Here is a 23,045-nt window from a genome sequence, read left to right on the forward strand (position 1 = left end):
GAGGTATTTATTTTCAACCTTGCTATTTTGAGCTCTACAAAAAAAAAATAAAAAAATGTTGCGATCGGATCCTACTCGTAGTTGGATGTCCGCATGACACATGTGGGGGCAAGCCAAAACGAAGGTAGGAATCGTGATCAACACATAAATAAATGACTGCAACTCCACTGCCGAGTAGGTATAAGTTTAGTCTAAGAAAGAGAGTCTTGCTCATAGTTGGATGTCCGCATGACACACATGGGGGCAAGCCAAACGAAGGCGAGGCACTTGGATCAGCTCAAGGTCAGAGAAAAATAAGAATGTAAAAAATATGCAAGGATAAAAATCATTTAACACCCAGTGAAAAAGTTTTTTGAAATAAATCATGCGATGACATGGAATCTAGTAAAGTCTTTTTGAAGGTTAAACTTGCGATCCCTAGGTCTTAGAAATATTTTAAGAAGAGACTTGAATAAGAATTAAGGAAATTTTGGTGTATAGGATTTGAATGAAGTATCCTTGAGAAATCTAGGAGAAGAGATTGCGGTCGACTTTCTAAAGGAAATCTTTAGCTTATGCTTGAGGACAAGCATTGTTTAAATTTGGGGGTGTGATAACGTGTAGAAATGCACGTTATTACAGTGCTAAGTTATTAAGCAATGTAGGTTTGCGTTGATAAAATATATAAGATTGCATAAAAAAAGCATTAAGTTTGTAACATTGCAGTCGCATGCGTTCATCGCATAAAAACAGTTAACTTTTGTATTTTTGTGTAGAATATGCGTTGATGCAAAGCGTAAAATGCGATCACAAGAAAGCAATGGTCGAGCGCAGCGTTACCACAAGGCTTTGTGGTGATTTGTGCTCGCAAACATCTGCTCAAGAAGGATTGTCGCATAGAGCCGTCGCAACTTAGTGGGTGCATCTGAGTGAAAAGCATAATAAATCACGATGGGACAGAAAGCTGATGATGGTCGAGTCCGAATTAAGTTGACAAGCCGCTAACGAACTATTGTAGGAAGTACACTCAACTTTTCGGTGACAAATATTCGGTGCATCAGACAGAGAATTAATGCCATCCCATCAGTGCAATCATAAGAGAGAAGACGCCTTTCATCCCGAAGCTCTATAAATACCGAAGGCAACCTTCAGTAAAGAAGTTCAGACAATTAGAGAATTTTTCCCTCAGAAAGAAACAACTTTGTTCATATTTTCCTTTTTATTTAGAAGGCGGAGCAAGAGAAGGGAAGAGACGCCGGAAGATCACTCTGGTCAGCTCGAGAGAGAACCCAGAGGCGTGGAAAGCAGAGAGAAGGCCGACTCTCGCGAGAGCGAGACTATCTTTTGAACAGAGTAGAAAAGACAGTGTAAAAGCCTTGGGAAGCAAGAGATTGCTACCAGGCTCTTTATTCTCATTTTGCATTGTTATTTTGTATTTCAACTCCATATCTATAAAATGGACCTTGCTATTCTACATCTGTTCACTCTCTTAAAAGCACGCATGGGTAGCAAAACTTATCGAATGGTTGAGAAGAACTAAGCTAACATGACCTAGGAGATTATCTTGTCTTATGCTGTGCCTAACATCCCTTTAGAGCTACTCAAGAGAGAGTCTAAAGAAAGAACCTAAGACTTGAGAGAGTTAGTTTAGAATCTAGACTCGAGAGAGCAAGATTAGATCTGCCTAAGCGAGAGATAAGAACTTAGAGATAAGCTCTGTTTGCCAACATGCATCGCATGCACCCTAGAGATAGGTTATGATATTATGTGGTCGCCTTATTTGTGTGTGTGTCATGTTGTCATCGCATAAATAAGAATAGAGGCTTATGCGTAGGTCTTATAGACTCACCGTATATATCGCATGTGTTCTAGTACTAGAAGCCGTAACATTTGCGTTGAGAGATGATTTGCTATTGTATGTGTGTTGCATGATCGCATAACATTAACACATCCTAGGAAATGTTAGCTGACCCCTTCTCAACCCGTTCCTCGCATATTCATCGCATCTTCGTATTATATACTCTTTTCGTAACTCCACCGCATACATTTATTTTATACCGCAAACAACAACCCAAAACAATTATTGATTTATTGGTTACCGCAAAGTCTTCTTGAAAATTATCACCACATACCGTTTTTCTTAGTCTCTAAGTTCGACCCTGGACTTTTCAGGAAACTCAGTAGGGTTTATACTTGGATTCTGCTGAGAAAACTTGTTGCTCAATGCATTTCCATCACCGCATTTTATTCCATTATTTCATCACATAAAATAATGCATCAGTGATCAGATGCCCTTTCACTGGGATGAGACCTTCTCAACCATTAGGCAGAACCAACTCTTGGAACTAAACCTAACAACCACCATTTATTTGGTCCAGAACTATTAACTTTTAACAATTCCGCGTAAGTGTGACCCCTCGCTTTCAGTGCCATAGTTCCGCCCTAATGAGCCCACCGTAGGGAAGAAGCAGATTAGGACAAGAGACTAAGTAACCTTATACTCTTATAGGAGATCAAATAAAGAAACACGCAAAACTGCCATCTTATAGGGGGGGACACTCCCAGGGTGCCTCGAGGCGATGTACAGAAACTTTTTTCAATCCAACGAGGGAGACCGAGGGATATGCTGTCACACTTCCCACTCCCACTTACTATGAACACACACTCCATCCACCTTGATATTAACCTACCCAAACACCATCCTATGAGGCTGAGGGTAGATCTCACGGTGTGGACTATGTAGGAGAAACGTGAAAGGTTTAAGTGAAACATTATATGCCCCAAGTACCTCCTACTGAATGTTTTACCTAGGGGTTCATTAACCTAGACAATTCGGCTACTGATTTTAGTCTAAGTCATGTTTTTAAATCCGCTCATAAACAACTTTTGTCTATGAAATAAAACAAGTTCAAGTAGTCACATTTAAACACTTTAATGGACTGTTCTTAACTTGCATGCATGCGTCAAATCTATCTAATTCACCTTTCCAGATAAGTTCCCAGGTAGGGGTATTACGTTTCCGTCAACTTAAATACCCCAGCCTAGACAGAACCCGCCTTAGACAAAAGGTCCCTTATAGATAGATTGCTACACTTTAACCTTTTATTAGTCAATTTAATCCTATTAAACTGATTAAAAGATTAAAGCCTAATGGTTGCTAATCATATTAGAACCGTGATCTTAGGTCTATGTCATCCAAGTTTTAAACATTTTAAAACCTTGAATTAAACTTAAGTGAGCATGCATGTCTTTCTTATTACTTTTAGTTCTTGTTTCTCTTTAACCATTAAAAAAAAAACAACTAAAACAAATTGTGCACAACTAGGTGTTTATAACACTTATAGAGAAACCTACGTGTCATGCTTCATGCAATGTCCGGTCATTACTATACATAACTTTTATATATAAGCATAATAACCAAGCAAACATGTTTTCCATACACCCTTATACTACAATTATAATATAAAGATGATGCATGTCAATGCTTTTTATGCATGCATAAATATAACGCTTATATTATATGATGCATGAACATGCTCTTACATAATTAAATCATGCTTCTCTAAATTATAACATTTATAATAAAGAGATGATGCATGACCAATGCATAACCTAAGGTGGGATTTACTATATGTGCATACCATATAACATTTAAAAAAACATACATCTCATGTAATAAACCAAGGATTAATGGACCGGGATGAATCTTTACAAAACCGGAATGAAATAACTCTATCTATTACATTTTCCATCGAGTAAACCGGTTCACAGGCGAACTAGGTCTTGAACCGCCAGGAGAACCTCCATCGTTCAGTAAACTCCACAGGTAAACGATCGCTCAGCACATATTAGACGATAGCGCAAAAGCTAAATGATCGCTTAGACGACAATGAGGCTGCGAAGCCTGATTGTCTAGGCGATCGCTTAACGCGGCGAAAGGTAAACGATTTACCGTGCATTACTCCGCGATCGTTTAGTTAGTTACTAAGTGATGAAGCTTGTTGAGCTAAACGATCGTCTAGTGCGCGTGCGTGTTAAACGATACCCAAGCATCTGATACCTAGCGATCGCTTACCTTATCGTCTACACGACCCGATCAACCCTTGATCGTCTTCTCCCTCGAAGAACAGCAACCCTTGCTTTGAACTTCTTCACGAATGGCTCAGGACTCAAACTAACTTTGAATTACAGATTCGATAATAATTAATTATGCCCAAAAATGCAGAGGCCTTTACAATTAATCGAAAATGCAAAAGAATTAAATCAAACCGAGATAACATCCCAGAAAACTCCATGAACTTGCACATCCACAAACAATTTAACCATTAAACAGAGAGTAGATATGCACCCACTGGAATGTATATGCAATTTGTTGCATCAATGAAATTGAAATATCAGAACCTGGCTCTGATACCAATTGAAGGAACTCTTAAACAAGAGTATCCATGAGTGCGTTTCGATCTTTCCTATTTCATTGTGACCGAATTACCACACACACATTCTAACAAACAGGTATGCATTTTAATACTAATTATAGGCATGCATTCACAAATAAATTGCAACAAATTAAGTATATGTACCAGTTGAAGACTGTCTTCACTAGAACTCAATCCAGCGGAAGCGACTCCTCTACTGTCCTTATCGCCCAGCAATTAGTCGCCTAGCAGCACCACGAACAAGCAGCAACTGGGGAAGATGCCACCACTTGAAGCCCTTGGTATTCTCGGAGTGAGAATCCAAAGAGTGGACTTTGATGGAATTGGTAAAGGAAGGAGGAAAAGACGATCGTGTAGAATGACAAGCAAGTAGAAGATAGTAGGTGACCATCGTATAGTCGGGTGCTCGTCGCTTAAAGAAAGGTACACGATCGTGTAGGTTTTACTAAGCGATATGTTTAGTAAAGAGTAAGCGATCGTTTAGAAAAGCTCGGCACACTAAGCAATCGTTTAGGTGATAGGCGCTATCGTATAGGCTCTCAACTAAGCAATCGTGAAGTTTCCACACCATGAGCAATATTTTCGAACTCTTTGCAAAATGAAAAAAATTTCATTTTATTCTTCAGTTACAATAACCGAAATCAATCTTCCCACTATTGCACGATTCAGGAGAAATTTCCGGTCAATTATCACATAACCGTCCATTTAATTAAATAATGAATATAATCATATTATATTCTTAACCTATAGTTTGATATTATATATCTACTATAGCAATCTCTCATCTACTTGATTCAAATCATATTTATATCTAATTTCCTCCAAAATAATGTATCTCATGCATTTAGTCAATTATATCATATATAATTAACTAATTCAATTATATAATATATAATCGAACTCCCTCTTGTCAATTTGAACATTTCAAACTGACCTAAAAACTGATTCTCGACTTTATCCAAGCTACCACGGGGACCTTATGAACCTGTGGCTCAAAGCTCTAACGGTACATGAATAACTGACTAAACTCTTTAGCCACGAGATCCACCATCTGTTAACTATCAGACATTCCACTAAAGACCAACAGCTGAACTCTTTTTACCACAGATATATTTCTGTGTCCATCAGATATAACCAATCATGAGTACGACGACCCTTCACAAGTGCTCGTAAGTACAGTTGGGCCAATTTAAGAAGGTATGTGGTGCCACATCGTTCAAGTCCTAGAATCATCCTTTAAGGGAGCTATCTATTTACTTGCCCCTGCTTCGGGGAAGAAGTGAATTCCATCTTGTGTAGCTGAGTTTCCAACTCCAGAATCAGACGAATCCTCAAAATGGTAGGTTTGAGTCGGTGACCTGGCCACTCACACCCATACAAATCAAAGAACCGACCTCAATGCCAGGAGTTTCCAACTCACTCAGGATTGAGGTCATGTTACCTATGGTCATTCTAGTGAAGTGAAGTCTTTGTCATGAACGGTGTTATATAACGAGACGTTAACACTTCCTAGTCAGGTCTTATACAAACTTTTTGTATAGGACGCCTCACTATCCTCTACACGAATGATCAGGATCAGACCATCTGTAACAAGTCACAACACTTATGAGTATTCCACAAAGTGAGCTGCATCTGTAGCTTTACCAGGATAAGGTTTCCCTCCTATATCCATATACTACAGACCATTTTGGTTATCACTTAAGACATGATCCACTTGTATGTCACATATATGCTTAAGTTACATACTGATAACCAAGGATTTTTGGTTTATTAGTTTGTGGTAAAGCAAATAAAGCAAACAACTGAGCAAAATCAAGAAGTGAAGTAAAATATCATATATTATGTTGGCTTTTTAGCTCTTAAACTCAAATTAATTAATTTTAATTAATTAATTAATCAATGTTTTGATGATAACAAACTCAATTTTTAATTACTAAAAATCTTAGTGTTTTAATATGTCTATAGTGTAGAGCTCGAAACAACGATTCCAACACCTCTTGAATTACTCAAATCAGAGCTAAAACAAAGACGATATGACCGAAACAAGTGTATAGAGAAAATACCGTGGTGAATGACGTGACATAACCAGACCATTTGCATGTAGACATGTGGCAGCATATTGATTGAATGGTGGATCATTAAGAGATTAACATATGATGGACTTTTGATTTTTGGATTGATTTAAAATTAAAAAAATTGAAATTTAAAAGAAATTTAAAAGGAAAATAAATTTAATATTATTTTATGTTTGTGTCTAACGGCTAGTTTGTATGTTTTTTTATTTTTGGATTGACTTTAAAAAGAAAATGAATTAAAAGAAAAATGAATTTAATATATTTTATGTTTGTGTCTAACGGCTAGTTTTTGACACATGGTATGTTTTTTATTTTTGGATTAATTTTAAAAAGAAAATGAATTTCAAAAGAAAAGGAATTTAATATTATATTTTGTTTGTATTTAATGACTAGTTTAGTTTAAAATCTCCATCATTGATTTTTCTTTTCCAAAATCCAATGGTCCAAAATCAATTGTGGTTTCTAAAAATTTTTCCATCTCTATATAAACCATCTTCCTCTCCAAATTTTAAACCAACAAATTTTACATTTCATAATCCTCCAAAACTCAAAAGTTCCATTGTTTCTCTCTTTAAGTTCCCAATTTTTTTTTTTCTTTTCATCTTATTCTTGAGAGAGTGTTATTGTATTGTGAGGATAAACTTGTTGAGTGCTTAAACTTGTAAATCCACTCTAGTGAGAGTTGTAATGTGTTCTTAAAAAATTTCAACATTTGTAACGGTTTGATCCTAAACCGTGGAAAGAATCGGGTTTGCTCTTGAACTCGTAAAAGGAGTGGTGGTATAACGGTTGGGCTCTAATCCGTGGAAAGAGTCGGAAAAATTTTATTCAAATTTTCAAGAGGCGCTTGGGGAGTGGAGTAGGTCGAGTTTAACCGAATCACTATAAAAATTACGGTGTCTTCTTCTTTAACTCTTTCCTTTTTATTTTTGCAATTAATTTAAGCAATTTATTGTATGTTTTAGTTTGTTCTTATTTATTTGCTAAAATTTGATAGAATTAAATTGTTTAATTGGGTTAATTTAGAAAAAAAAAGTTTAATTAAACCCTATTCACCCCCCTCTAGGTTTGCTATATTGATCCAACAATTGGTATCAGAGCGGGTTGCTCTTCTTGAAATATTTATTTCTTGATAAACTTAATTTTTTTTGAGCTATGGCAACTTTAAGTTTTATCCCTTTTACTGATAGTCAATCTATTACAAAGCCTCCTTTCTTTAATGGTACTAATTATAGTTATTGGAAAAATATAATGAGATTTTTCTTGCTTTATATTGATTATGATTTATGGCATATTGTTGAGGAAGGTTTTAAAATTCCAACAAAAGATGTTGATGATGTTAGCACTATAAAACCTAAGGAAGAATGGTCAATAAATGAAAAGAAAGCATGCTCTTTAAATGCCAAAGCTATTAATTGCTTATTTTGTGCTTTGAATGAAGTTGAGTATAATAGAGTGTATATTTGTAAAACCGCTAAAGAGATATGGGATAAATTATAAATTACTCATGAAGGAACTAGTCAAATAAAAGAAACAAAGATTAACATGTTAGTTCATCAATATGAAATGTTTAAAATTGATGAAAATGAAGCTATTTCCGATATGTTTATTAGATTTACTAACATTGTCAATGCTTTAGAAGGACTTGGGAAAAAGTACTCAAATCTTAAGAAGATAAAGAAGCTATTGTGATCTTTGCCTAAACAATGGGAGCCTAAAGTCACCGCCATTCAAGAGGCAAAGGATCTCAAATCTCTCTCCATTGATGAACTCATGGGCTCGTTGTTGACGCATGAGATAAAGATCAAGAAAAACATGGAGGATGAGAAGAAAAAGAAAGAAAAGAGTATAGCTTTAAAGACCATCTCTTTAAAAGTTGACTCCCAAGATGAAGATGACCTTGATGAAGATGATGTTGCCTATCTTTCACGTAAGTATAAGAATTTCATCAAGAGAAAGAAGCAATTCAAGAAGCATCTCTGTAATAAAAAAGAGTCAAAAGGTGAAAAGAGCAAAAAGGATGAGGTAATATGCTATGAATGCAAGAAGCTGGGTCATATTAGAACCGATTGTCCTTTTCTCAAATCATCCAAGAAATCCAAGAAGAAAGCAATAAAAGCTACTTGGGATGATAGCGAAGAAAACGAAAGTGGGAGTGATAATGAAGAAGTGGCCAATTTTTGCTTCATGGCTTATAGTGACAAAGAGGATGAACAAAATGATGAGGTAACTCTAGAACCTCTTTCTTATAATGAATTGTTCGAAGCTTTTGAAAATATGCAAAATGATTTAGAAAAACTTAGTTCTAAGTATGTTGTGCTTAAAAAGAAATACAATGTTTTATCTAGTAAAAATAAGTCTTTACTTGAAGAAATTACTTGTTTAAAAGAGAATGAGCATGATGCTATGCATATTGATGAAATGAATATCTCTTGTGACAAGCATGCTTTTGATTGTGATGAGAAAAATGCCTTGCTTGACAAAGTTAAATTTCTTGAGCATGATAGTTGTGAAAAAGATAATTTGATTAAATTACTTAAAGAAAAGGAATTTAGTGCTTTGCAAGAACTTGATAAGGCTAAAGCATCTATTAAAAAGTTGACAATAGGTGCTCAAAGATTAGACAAGATAATTGAAGTAGGCAAGACTTTTAGTGATAAAAGAGGTTTAGGCTATATTGATGAATGTTCTACTCCTTCAAGTTCTAAAACTATCTTTGTTAAAGCATCTCATAATATGCCTAAGCTTAATATGCCTAAGATTGTGTCTAAGCATGTTAAATCTAACTTTGTGCCTATATGTCATTATTGTGGTGTTGAAGGCCATATTAGACCTAAGTGTTTTAAATTGAAATATGCTCATATTACTTCTCCAAGAAGAAATTTTTCTCAAAGGGCAAAGTTTCACAATGCTCCAAGGAATAATTTCTCCAAGAAAAGTAGAGTGCATAAATTTGTTGTAAGAGATAAATCTTTACATAATGTTGTTTGTTTCTCATGTGGCAAGTTTGGACATACAACTTATTCTTGTTACTTGTCTAAATCCAATGCCTTAAATGTCTATAAAAAAATGAAATGGATTCCCAAGTTTGTCAATGCTAACCATCTAGGACCCAAACAAGTGTGGGTACCAAAGAATCAAACTTGAACATTTGTGTTTGTAGGTTTGTTTGAAAGCCTCTAAGAAAAACAAGTGGTATTTGGATAGTGGTTGCTCGAGGCACATGACGGGAGACCCATCCAAGTTTGTCTCTCACTCCAAAAGGGATGGAGGTCTTGTAACCTTTGGTGACAACAAGAAAGGTAAAATAATTGGTAAAGGTAGTATAGGTAATGAATCTTCTATTTTAATTAAAAATGTACTTTTGGTTGATGGTTTGAAGCATGATTTACTTAGTATTAGTCAATTGTGTGATAAAGACTTTAGAGTTGTATTTGATAAAAAGAATTGCATCATTGAAAATGCTAGTGATAGAAAATTTATATTTGTTGGAAATAGAGATGAAAATGTTTATACTATTGATTTGAATGATTGTCCTATTAATGATAAATGTTTATCGGTTTTGCATAATGATTCTTGGTTATGGAATAGAAGACTAGGACATGCTAGCATGCACTTAATTTCAAATATTTCCAAAAATTCTTTGGTTAGAGGTCTTCCCAAATTTAAATTTGAAAAAGACAAAGTTTGTGATGCTTGTCAAATGGGTAAGCAAACTAAGTCCTCTTTCAAATCTAAAAATGTAATCTCTACAACTAGACCCCTTCAACTATTACACATGGACTTATTTGACCCTTCTAGAATTGCTAGTTTTGGAGGGAACTATTATGCCTTTGTGATAGTTGATGATTTTTCAAGATTTACTTGGGTTTTGATGCTAAAACATAAGGATGATGCTTTGAAAAGCTTTTCTAGTTTTGCAAAAAGAGTTCAAAATGAAAAAGGTTTTTTGATTTCTAAAATTAGGAGTGATCATGGAGGAGAATTTGTTAGCAATGCTTTTGAAACTTTTTGTGAAGAAAATGGTTTTTCTCATAATTTTTCCGCTCCAAGAACTTCTCAACAAAACGGTGTAGTTGAAAGGAAAAATCGTACTTTGCAAGAATTTGCTAGATCAATGTTGCATGAGTATGGTTTACCTACATACTTTTGAGCAGAAGCCGTTAACACCGCTTGTTATATTTTAAATAGAGTTTTAATTAGACCTTCTTTGGATTAAATTCCTTATGAACTTTGGCATAACAAAATTCCAAATATTGGGTATTTCAAAGTTTTTGGTTGCAAATGTTTTATTTTGAATAACAAAGAAAAACTTGGAAATTTTGATTCTAAGACAGATGTTGGTATTTTCCTTGGCTATTCCTCTACTAATAAAACTTATAATGTTTTCAATAAAAGAACTTTAGTAATTGAGGAATCTATGCATGTAGTATTTGATGAATCTTGCAATGTTATTTCTAATGAGCCTATTTATAGTGATGTTTTAGAAGGAAATTTTGGAGATTTACTTGTTAGTGACAAAGGAAAAGAAATTGTTTCAAGTAAGCAAGAAGTGGGCTTAATCGAAAAGAACGAAGTTGGTTCTTCATCCATGCCTAAAGAGTGGAGGTATGCTCCTTCCCATCCCAAAGAATTAATTCTTGGTGATCCCAAACAAGGTGTGAAAACTCGTTCCTCTCTTAATATGTTTAATAATCTTGCTTTTGTTTCTCAAATTGAACAAAAAATTTTTAAAGATGCCGAAAATGATGAATTTTAGATTTTAGCTATGCAAGAAGAATTAAATCAATTTGAAAGGAATAAAGTTTGGGAATTAGTCCCAAGGCCCTCTCATGCTTCTATAATTGGAACTAAATGGGTCTTTAGAAATAAAATGAATGAAAATGGAAATATCATTAGAAATAAAGCTAGACTTGTAGCTCAAGGTTATTGTCAAGAGGAAGGAATAGATTATGAAGAACTTTTGCACCCGTTGCTAGATTAGAAGCTATTAGAATGTTGCTTGCTTTTGCTTCTTATAAGAATTTCATTTTGTATCAAATGGATGTGAAAAGTGCTTTTTTAAATGGTTATATCATGGAGGAAGTTTATGTAGAACAACCTCCGGGGTTAAAAAATTTTGATTTTCCTAATCATGTCTATAAGTTGAAAAAGGTTCTTTATGGCTTAAAACAGGCTCCAAGAGCTTGGTATGATAGACTTAGTAATTTCTTACTTGAGAATGGATTTAAAATAGGTAAAATTGATACTACTCTTTTTATTAAGACTAAAGAAAATGATGTGCTTTTAGTACAAATATATGTGGATGATATTATTTTTGGTTCTACTAATCCATCTTTATGTGAAGAATTTTCTAAGTGTATGCATAGTGAATTTGAGATGAGTATGATGGGAGAACTTAGCTTCTTCCTTGGACTCCAAATCAAACAACTCAAGGATGGTATTTTCATAAGTCAAGAAAAATACACAAGGGATTTGCTCAAAAGGTTCAAATTCAATGAAGGTAAAATTGCAAAAACTCCTATGAGCACATCCACTAAGCTTGACAAGGATGAAAAAGGTAAGTGTGTGGATATAAAAACTTATAGAGGTATGATTGGATCTTTACTTTATTTAACCGCTAGTAGACCCGATATTATGTTTAGTGTATGATGCTAGATTTCAATCTTGTCCTAAGGAATCACATTTACATGCCGTTAAAAGAATTTTTAAATATTTGCTTGGTACTATTGATTTAGGCTTATGGTATCCTAGAAATGTTGAATTTAATTTGGTAGGATATTCCGATGCGGATTTTGCAGGTAGTTTACTTGACCGTAAGAGTACTAGTGGGACTTGTCAATTTCTTGGTAGTTCCTTAGTTTCTTGGTTTAGTAAAAAGCAAAATTCGGTTGCCTTATCCACTACCGAAGCGGAATATATTGCAGTTGCTAGTTGTTGTGCTCAAATTCTTTGGATGAAACAAACTCTTTGTGATTTTGGATTAAAGTTTGATAATGTGCCTATATTTTGTGATAATACTAGTGCTATTAATTTGACTAAAAATCCTATACATCATTCTAGGACTAAGCATATTGATATTAGGCATCACTTTATTAGAGAGTATGTGCAAAATGATAATATTACTCTTGAATTTGTAGGCTCTAATAATCAATTAGCGGATATTTTTACCAAGCCTTTGAATGAAGAAAAATTTTGTAAAAATAGGCTTGAGCTCAGTATTATTCATTGTGATGTCTCTTGATTTTATAATTTTACTTGTTAAATCTTTTAGAACTCTTTATGATTTTGGATTAAAGTTTGATAATGTGCCTATATTTTATGATAATATTAGTGCTATTAATTTGACTAAAAATCCTATACATCATTCTAGGACTAAGCATATTGATATTAGGCATCACTTTATTAGAGAGTATGTGCAAAATGATAATATTACTCTTGAATTTGTAGGCTCTAATAATCAATTAGTGGATATTTTTACCAAGCCTTTGAATGAAGAAAACTTTTGTAAAAATAGGCTTGAGCTCAGTATTATTCATTGTGATGCCTCTTGATTTTATAATTTTACTTGTTAAATCTTTTAGAAGGCATTTTGATAGGGGGAGATATGGAAAGTATGTGTTAATATTCTTAGGAGAAGTTGTGCTAAATTTATGTTCATATTTTTATGGGAAACATTTATGTAGTTCTAAATTTTTCTTAGTTATTCTTTTTTATGATTCCAAAGGGAGAGAAGTTTAAGAAAAATATGCTATAAATTTGTTATGATTTTGATTGTATTAATTAGGGGGAGAATTTTTCTTTTTTTGAGTGAATTTCAAGAATGATCTTTATGGTGATATGTTGAATTTTATTATGTGCTACATATGGTTTACATGTATTTCAAACTATTTTTTTTTTAATGATTTGTCATCATAAAAAAGGGGAGATTGTTGGCTTTTTGGCCCTTAATCTCAAATGAATTAATTTTAATTAATTAATTAATCAATGTTTTGATGGTAACAAACTCAATTTTTAATTACTGAAAATCTTAGTATTTTAATATGTCCATAGCGTAGAGCTCGGAATAATGATTCCAACACCTCTTGAATCACTCAAATCGGAGCTAAAACGAAGACGATATGACCGAAATAAGTCTATAGAGAAAATACAGTGGTGGATGACGTGGCATAACTAGACCATTTGCATGTAGACATGTGGCAACATATTGGTTGAATGGTGGACATTAAGAGATTAACATATGATGGATTTTTTATTTTTGGATTGATTTAAAATATAAAAAAATTAAAATTAAAAAGAAATTTAAAAGGAAAATAAATTTAATATTATTTTATGTTTGTGTCTAACGGCTAGTTTTTTACACATGGTATGTTTTTTATTTTTGGATTGACTTTAAAGAGAATGAATTTAGAAAGAAAATAAATTAAAAGGAAAATGAATTTAATATTATTTTATGTTTGTGTCTAACGGCTAGTTTTTGACACATGGTATGTTTTTTATTTTTTGGATTAATTTTAAAAAGAAAATGAATTTCAAAAGAAAAGAAATTTAATAATATATTTTGTTTGTATCTAACGACTAGTTTAGTTTAAAATCTCCACCATTGATTTTTCTTTTCCAAAATCCAATGGTCCAAATTAATTGCAGTTTCTAAAAAATTTTCCATCTCTATATAAACCATCTTCCTCTCCAAATTTTAAACCAACAAATTTTACATTTCATAATCCTAAAAAACTCAAAAGTTCCATTGTTGCTCTCTCTAAGTTCCCAATTTTTTTTTTCTTTTCATCTTATTCTTGAGAGAGTGTTATTGTATTGTGAGGATAAACTTGTTGAGTGCTTAAACTTGTAAATCCACTCTAGTGAGAGTTGTATTGTATTCTTAAAAAATTCTAACATTTGTAATGGTTTGATCCTAAACCGTGGAAAGGATCGGGTTTGCTCTTGAACTCGTAAAATGAGCGGTGGTGTAATGGTTGGGCTCTAATCCGTAGAAAGAGTCAGAAAGATTTTATTCAAAATCCCAAAAGGCGCTTGGGGAGTGGAGTAGGTCAAGTTTGACCGAACCACTATAAAAATTACGGTGTCTTCTTCTCTAACTCTTTCCTTTTTATTTTTGCAATTAATTTAAGCAATTTATTGTATGTTTTAGTTTTTTCTTATTTATTTGCTAAAATTTGATAGAATTAAATTATCACATTTTTGTCATCTTATTTATTGCATAAATTGAATTTTTCTAATTATTTATAAAAAGTGTATTAATTAGTTTAATTGGGTTAATTTAGAAAAAAAAAATTTAATTAAACCCTATTCACCCCCCTCTAGGGTTTCCATATCGATCCAACATATTATACATCACAAGCGTTCGTACAAACTGTTTACAAACTACAGGACACGATACTTTAGGGCATCAACCCCAATTGTACTGACTCATTCTTCTGTTTGATCTGAAGTTGAAGTTGAGCAAACTGTTCCTGAATATAATCAAATTTCTGTTCTAGATATGAGGATGATCCACTCATCTCCAATCTGTCACCAATGGGAGGTCTTTGGCTGAAATCATTTCTTGGCTGGAAGGAGGAAACTGTTGGAAACGAAGCATTTGCAAGCGCGGCTGGGAAGACAGGATGGCCCGGGTCTAAAGCGGTTCAGTTGGATGGGATTGTAAGGTTGGAATCGACTGCTCTAGCGGCTTACACGTGGGCATCTGCGTCGGAGCCGAGCGGTAGCTGGGGTCGAACGGGTTGCTGCACTTGGTTGGAATCAACCCAGAAAGCGCCACTTGGTTGGGTTTCATATATCGAGTGGCTGCTACTCGTGGAGGGATCAGCGCAAACGGGTTGATAGCTGCTGCTCATGGAATGGCCGACACGAACCCATCTGATTTCCAACTGGTTTCTGATCTGTCCTGTCTGGTGGTCGACCCAATCAACCGGCTGGGTTGGTTGATTTTTTACCCAGTTGGCTACCTGTCCTCCGGGTTGGGATACTCCAATCGACTGATGAAGGTGTGGTAACATGGTCTGGAAGTATCGTTCTATGGTTGTTTGTACAATAGTTGCAATATTCGTGGTGCCAGATGGCATTTGTGATTCCCCTATTTGATTTTCCTCGATGGTGGCCAGGGTTTCATCTCCTTGCTCTAATACCATGATGAAAAGTAAAAAGAGAAAGAAGAAGAAAAGCATACACAGGTATACGTGAAAACCTTAATACAAGGAGAAAAAACCATGATACAAAATTTTTCTTATTATAATTTAATACATAAGATACACAGAGACTACATGCTTAAATAGAAAAAAGAGAAACTCTAGGGTATAGTGAAAAGACAAAACCACCCCTAGGACTAACACCCTAATTTCAAAAGTTGCTATTAATGGTAGCATTCAATTTAAGAAATATTAATACAATCTTTGAAATCGTAGCTTTCAATTTGCTATCAGTTATCAGTGACTATCATTGATACACTTTTATTAATTGAAATCAACCTTGAAATATTAATACTTAAGGCTATCAGTGGCTATCAATGATAGACTTTTATAAGTAATTATCAACACTGAAAGAAAACCAACAACTTTGAAAGATTGAGCTATACCAGTGATGAAAAACTGTTAGTGGCTATTAGTGATAGACTTTCATAAATGACTATCACCTTTGAAAGATTAGCAGAGTAACTATCACTAATAGTCTTTTATCATGGTTATCACTGATAGTAGCGAACAGTCACTATCATTGATAGACTTTCATCAATTAGAATCAATCGTGAAATATTAACACTCAATGCTAGTAATGATAGACGCCTATAACTGGTTATAAACTTTGAAAGAAACTCGATATATAGATATCACCTAAGTTCTATCACCAATATTACTAATATCACTCATATCATGGTTATCAGTGATAGATTTTTTCACCGATATCATCACTGATAAGATGCTATCAATGATATCACTGATATCATGCTATTAGTGATAGCTCTCCATTACCGATAACATGCTATCAGTGGTAGCTTCTATTATCGATAACGTGTTATTAGTGCTAGCTTCTATCATCGATAACGTGCTATCAGTGTTAGCTTCTATCACCGATAACATGCTATCAATGGTAGCTTCTATCAGTGATAACTACTGACCACCTTATTGTCCCTTTCCTTGTCCTTTTTAAACATTCATACGGTCCCTTTTCTTTTCAATACCTCTCAAAGATACTTCCGTAAAAACAGCAAACAACGAACAGCCAAACCAAACCCTTCTTCTTTGTTTGATTTTGTCCATTGGAATTAATTAGGGTTTTTTCCTTCCAAAAATAATCCTTTCGTCGGCACTTGATTGATTTTATGTTTTATCCGTTGGCATTCATTTTAAGAAATTAAATCCACCATGGGAGAAACTGGTGTAATCTGGCTTCAGAGAAGTTTGAACCCCGATTGCCCGAGAGTTTAGACCCGAAAATTTCATTAATACGATTGTTGTGGTCAGGCCGCCGTTCTGCCAGGTTTACTACTTGTTTGGTGCTTCGTTTCCACCGGTGATTAATGAACTGCAAGGGGAATTCTTTTCATATCATTGATGTTACTAATATCTATCTAAGTCAAATCACTAATATACGAATATCATTGATATTTACCTAAGTTATATCTCTAATATCATCGATTTTAGACATTAGAATTTTCAAATTCATATTTTTCACGTTTTAAATAGGACACTAATATATCAATGCCTATCACTGATAGATTTATATTATTATGTCATATTAATAGAAGTATATCACTCATTGCTACTACCAGATTTTATAAGTTTTAGACTTTTAGTTTGATCAGTATTTATTAATAAATTATTATACATTAGTTATATAAGTCTATAAGTAATAGACTTCTACCATTAATTGAAGTGGTTTGTCAGTGATAGAAGCCTATCATCGATAGACGATGACTTAATCTATCACTGATATCATAGGCAATCAATGATAGTAATTTATAACTAATAGACTTCATACTTTTAAAGTCCTACAATTAGAAAAATAAAATAAAAATTATGGGCCCATTTGATAATGTTCTCATTTCTTATTTTTTGAGAAACAAACTTGTTTGATAAATATTATTTTGTTTCTTATTTCTAAATTTTAAAAAGCATTTCTATAAGATTTGCAAATTTGATAACTAAAAAAGTAGTTTTTTTTCAAATCCGTTTTCATTTGGTATTTATATTTAAATATTTGTTCTAATTATAAAAATTGATAATTGGCTCGTTGGTGTTAAGGCAATTGTGAAATTGATTATACATTCTCAAATCTTAGATTCAAGACTCAAAATCGGTGAGAGAAGCTAGGGAGACAAAAGGGCAAACTTTGTAATATTTAAAAAAAATTAAAAGTTGATTGGTCAATTTGTAATATATCTGCAAATGTTTTAAAGATGGACTATATCTCTAGTTTTTTTACCTGGTAATATCTATTATAATTTCCCAAAAATTTAGTCCAAACTTTTATATCACCTTTAAACATTTTGAAAAATAATAATAAGAAAAAATAGAAATAAGAAAAGACACATGGAAAAAAAACTATATTTGCACGTCTTAAATAATTTTTTCCATATTCATATGGAAAAAAAAAAAAAAAGAATTTCAAATATTTTAAAAATAATAATAAGAAAAAAATAGAAATAAGAAAAGACACTGGGAAATAAATATACCATATTCACACATCTAACAATCATTATGTACACTAATGGACGAAAGCCTTCAACGTAACTACATGTCATATTCATAAAATTTAAGGAATATATCATATTAGTTATATACCATATTAGTTAATAAATAAAATAAGAAATCATTAAATAAAAAATCAAAATTAATGGTGATATATAGAGTAATTAATTATTATTTTAAAAAATCTCTAAATAATTAATGTTAATTTCGTTTTGAATTTTTTAATATTTTAATTATAAAATAATACAAAAATTTAATATGAGAGAAAATGTACTGCAAGTTAAAATTGTCCTAATTTATGCAAAAATCTAGTTATAAAATATGATTAAAATTTTGGACATTTGTGAAATATTAGTTGTGAAATGGGTCAATTCCCTAAACCTTTCTAAATATATAGCCCTAGTGAATTTTAAAATTTCACCCACATTATAATATGTAAATATACCGACTCCCAAGCATGATAAACAACTTTAACCATTAATACGAAGAGTGTAATGTTGTCTTGATAAAATAATTGAAAAAGTATATTCATAATATACACTAAACAAAAATAGGTTCCAACTCTAGAGGAGAATTTTGTCTATTGATATTATATCATTTAAAAAATAAGTTGAATTATAAATTTAGTCGTGAAATTTTTAGGTTTGTCTCCTTGGTCTCTATACTTTAAAAAGTGTTATTAAACTTTCAATTTTATGGAACTTTCATTAAAAAAAAAAAAAATGTATCTAATAGGTTCATGACTGTGTGTGCTATGAATTGTTTTTAGTTCGTATTATGCAATATTAAAAAAATTTTAGGCCACGTTTACCAATTCATAATGAAAATTGGTGTAATATAATAGAATTCTATTGATAAATCACTGGTAATGGGCCAAAATCACATATGTAATTGGATTGATTTTGATCTTATTTACTTAGAATTATGAATTATATCATATTTACTGTTACTTTACCTCCGAGGGTCAAAGAGTAATCATAACGGTAATAGTAAATGTGTCATAATTTTTTTCTTTGGAACAGTAACAAGAATGGTAACAAGTAACAGTAATAATGATATAATTTCCTGTAGCAGTCAGATTAAGCACCCTCCACTCGTCAATCAGTTTGCGTTTTTTAATTACATATTTGAAAGTAAGCTCCAAATGTCGTGTAGCATATAAATAAACAACATCAAAGATAATCATTTAGGATCTACTTTTTACATTACGATTGATTATTATGTTTTTAGTAAAGTAAACATGGTCTTAATGTTTATATATTTTATATCTAATGAAAGAAAATTAATATTTTTGTTATGATATATATCTTTTTGAAGTCACCATTTTAATACTTACAAAAAAAAAAGGGCTTATTTCACGATGTTCAATATTTCACTTTTAAAAATTAAACTTGAACCAAACTCAAAATTTACGAAATTGCACTAAACTAGGAAAGAGAGAACATATGAGTGTTTTCTCCTGAAACTTTAACTCAACCTCATATTCTAGAATAATTAAATGAATAAATTTAGATATTACTAAAAAAGCAAAAGGCATACGACGCGATAATTAATTATATTGTCAAAAATAGAACTATAATGTAAAAAATATATATATATATATTTACATAAAATAATAAAATTCTTAATCTTTTTTAATATAGGCTGATAGAAGTCTATCAATGTTTATCAATACTGATAGAAATTGATATAAGTATATCACGAAAAGATGCTAATAGAAGTTTTTTTTTGTTATTTCTATAAATAGTTTGACATTTTTTTCTATCGGTGAAAATTTTTTGTAAAAAATAAATAAATAAATAATCAATAAATAGACTTAAAAAGAAAAGGGCAAAATTGACTATTAATAACTAATTCTCAAAGTTTAGGTTAAAATAGGTATATTAAAATAAAAGGTAAAATGGATATGTAATGATTCTTCCTTATGATCCATTTTTATATATTCTAAGATTCACATATCTACTAAACATAAAATTAAAATTTTATAGTTCTATTAGATATAAAATTTAATTTTATATTTAATAGATCAATTATCAATTTTTTTTAAGAAGTGAATATATTATCATTACAAATTCATGGACTTATTAGATAAGAAATTAAAATTTTAGGGACTTATTAAAAACAATACTAAACAATTTATTATACACTTTTGAAAGTTTAGGAACTAAATAAACATTAATTTGTAAATTAAACTTATAATTTAGCTCTAAAAATAACATGGCAAAGGAAGCTTAAGAAAGATGTTCAAGTTTCTAGCCAAACAAAAGATAACTTTACAAAGACATTGAGCAGTTCTAGAGGATGAAGTTTCATAAATTTTTAACTTTGGAAGAGATGAATGGTGAGGAAATTGGTGAAAGGCAAAGCAAGCAAGGAATAAAGTGACCCCCCAAAAAAAAAAGGTCCTATTGGTTAAGGTTGCAAGCCCTTAATCTATTTATATTTATTTATTTACTTATTTTGCTTTGTTTTAGATCCAAATTTGGCTTTTTAACTACTTGTTGTTGTAAATCAAGTACTTTAAGACACATTGGCTTTGCTGCCTTCCCAAGAAAGGGACAACTTAAGTGATTAGCCTTTACATGTTAAATTATATTAAGTTGTTTTAGTTTCTATAAGTTCACATGTTTCTTAACTTATAATTGAAAAAAATAATTAAGCCTATTTTTAATTTTTGAAAAAAAATAATTTTTTGGTCTCTAGGTTTTGAATCTAGTTTCTATTTAATTCATAGGTTTCAAATTGTTACACATCTAGGTCTTGTTCAATAACCATTTGGTTTTTAGTCTATTTCATCCACATTTTTTTACAATAATTTACATCTTTCTTAAGTAAAATAGTTGAATTCTTAGCCAAATTATAAAAACAAAAACTACTTTTGTTAGTTCTCAAAATTTGGCTTAGTGTTTTAAACCATTGGTAAAAGGTAGATAACAAATGAAGAAATTTGGAGGTGGGTGTAATATCCATAAGCTTAATTTTAAAAAACAAAGACAAAAAAAAAATAGTTATCAAACAGAACCTTAGTAAGTTTAGAGTTTGGTTTTAATTTAGCTCCTAGATTTCAAAATGCACCATTGACATTTGAATTTTTCTTCAATTTGGTCCATATGTCTCGAGGTTTACACTTTTAATCTCAATTTTTCACTAAATACTCACTTTCCGTTTTTTAGAGTTAATTTATGTAAATAAATTAAAAATCGTTTAAAAAATTATAATTAATTAAGTTTCACTGTTTTTATCACTTTTAAAATTAAATTTAAAATTTCACTTCTGATTATTTTTAATTAATTAACAAAAATTGACGTCAATGATTGAAAGTAAGTACTTAATGAAAAATTGAGATTAAAAATGTAAAATCTTGAAATCCATAGACCAAATTGAAACAAAACTCAAAACTCAAGAGTAAAATTGTAACATTTTGAAATTTGGGGACTAATTGAAATAAAACTCAAAACTTAAGAACTAAATATATAACATTCTAAAACCTAGAGACCGAATAGAAACTAGAGACAAAACCTAGGAACCAAAAAGTTATTATTCCCTTAATTTTTTTAAAAAAAAATTGTGAATAGTGCTTTCAAAATTATCGAACCAAATTTTAAAAACTTGCTTTTCAAAATTGGTATAGATCGATTCAGATGTTTTATTAGGCTTTTGGTTGTATACAAGAGATAAGAAACTATTTACCATTTGATTTTAAACATATCATTAAAGGAGCGATTGTCAATTTATTTATGAGTAACAAAATTTAAATATGAAAAAAAGCAAAGAATATCTCTTACTATGTATAACAAGAATCTTGGTATTCTTATATATATATAAAAAAAAAGACCTTTGTATTTCTAAAGTATCATTTCACTTAAATCAGTTGAAAATAGGAATCTATCTTTATTTCACTAAACAATCTACATTTAACAAAAGAAGTTGAGGAAAAAAAGTGCTAAAAAATATATAAAAACAACTTTAAAAATTCGTTAAGATAAACCATATCTTAACTAGATGTTCTAGCATGAAGTTTATATGCGAACATGAATATAGTTCAACTAATATAAACTTGTACTACTATCAACCTCAAGGTTCGAGATTCGATCTTCTCCGTCCATGTACGGTAAAAAAATGAAGTATACCTAGAAAAAAGTTTGATAAAGATGTAACTAAAGAAATGAAAGAACAAATTTATATCGTCTATAGTTTTGTTTGATCTTATTTGTTCCTTGATTTTTTAAATTTTCTTTTATTCTCAATTTTTTTAAAACGATTTCCATCTTTAGACTATACATTTGAATTATTTACTAAATTCCAAAAACAAACAAATGTTTAAAAACTATGTATATTTTTAATTTTCAAATCTTGGTTTAAATTTTGATAACATTCCTAAAAAGTTGACAAACAAAGAAACTCATAGGTGGAAGTAGTATTTATAAGCTTAATTTTGTACAAATAAAAGATTAAAAAAAAATCAAATGATTATCAAACATTTTATACTTACACAAGGTATAACTTTCCTTACATATTTTGTATAGTAGAGCTATTATTGGTAAAAAAAAGTGAGATCTCTCAAAGCACTTTGGGTTCGGTCTCTCTTGTGATTGGATTAACTTTCTATAAGCGATTTTGAATAGACAAAAGCTTTTTCCCCCTCAAATCTAGTGTGTTTGGTAATAATGAAAATTACTTTTGAAATGATTAAGTTCAATAATTTTTTAAAAGAATCACTTAAAAGTTGATTCTCCAAAAAACATTATTCTAAAATGATTGATCTAAGAATCATTTTATCATAATTCAACATTTCATAATTACTAGATGTAGCGGAAATGTAAACCAAATAAACTTGTGAATAAAATATT

The sequence above is a fragment of the Benincasa hispida genome, chromosome 11 (genome assembly GCF_027475165.1).
Source record: "Benincasa hispida cultivar pf3 chromosome 11, pf3_genome.v1.1, whole genome shotgun sequence".
Classification (NCBI taxonomy): domain Eukaryota; kingdom Viridiplantae; phylum Streptophyta; class Magnoliopsida; order Cucurbitales; family Cucurbitaceae; genus Benincasa; species Benincasa hispida.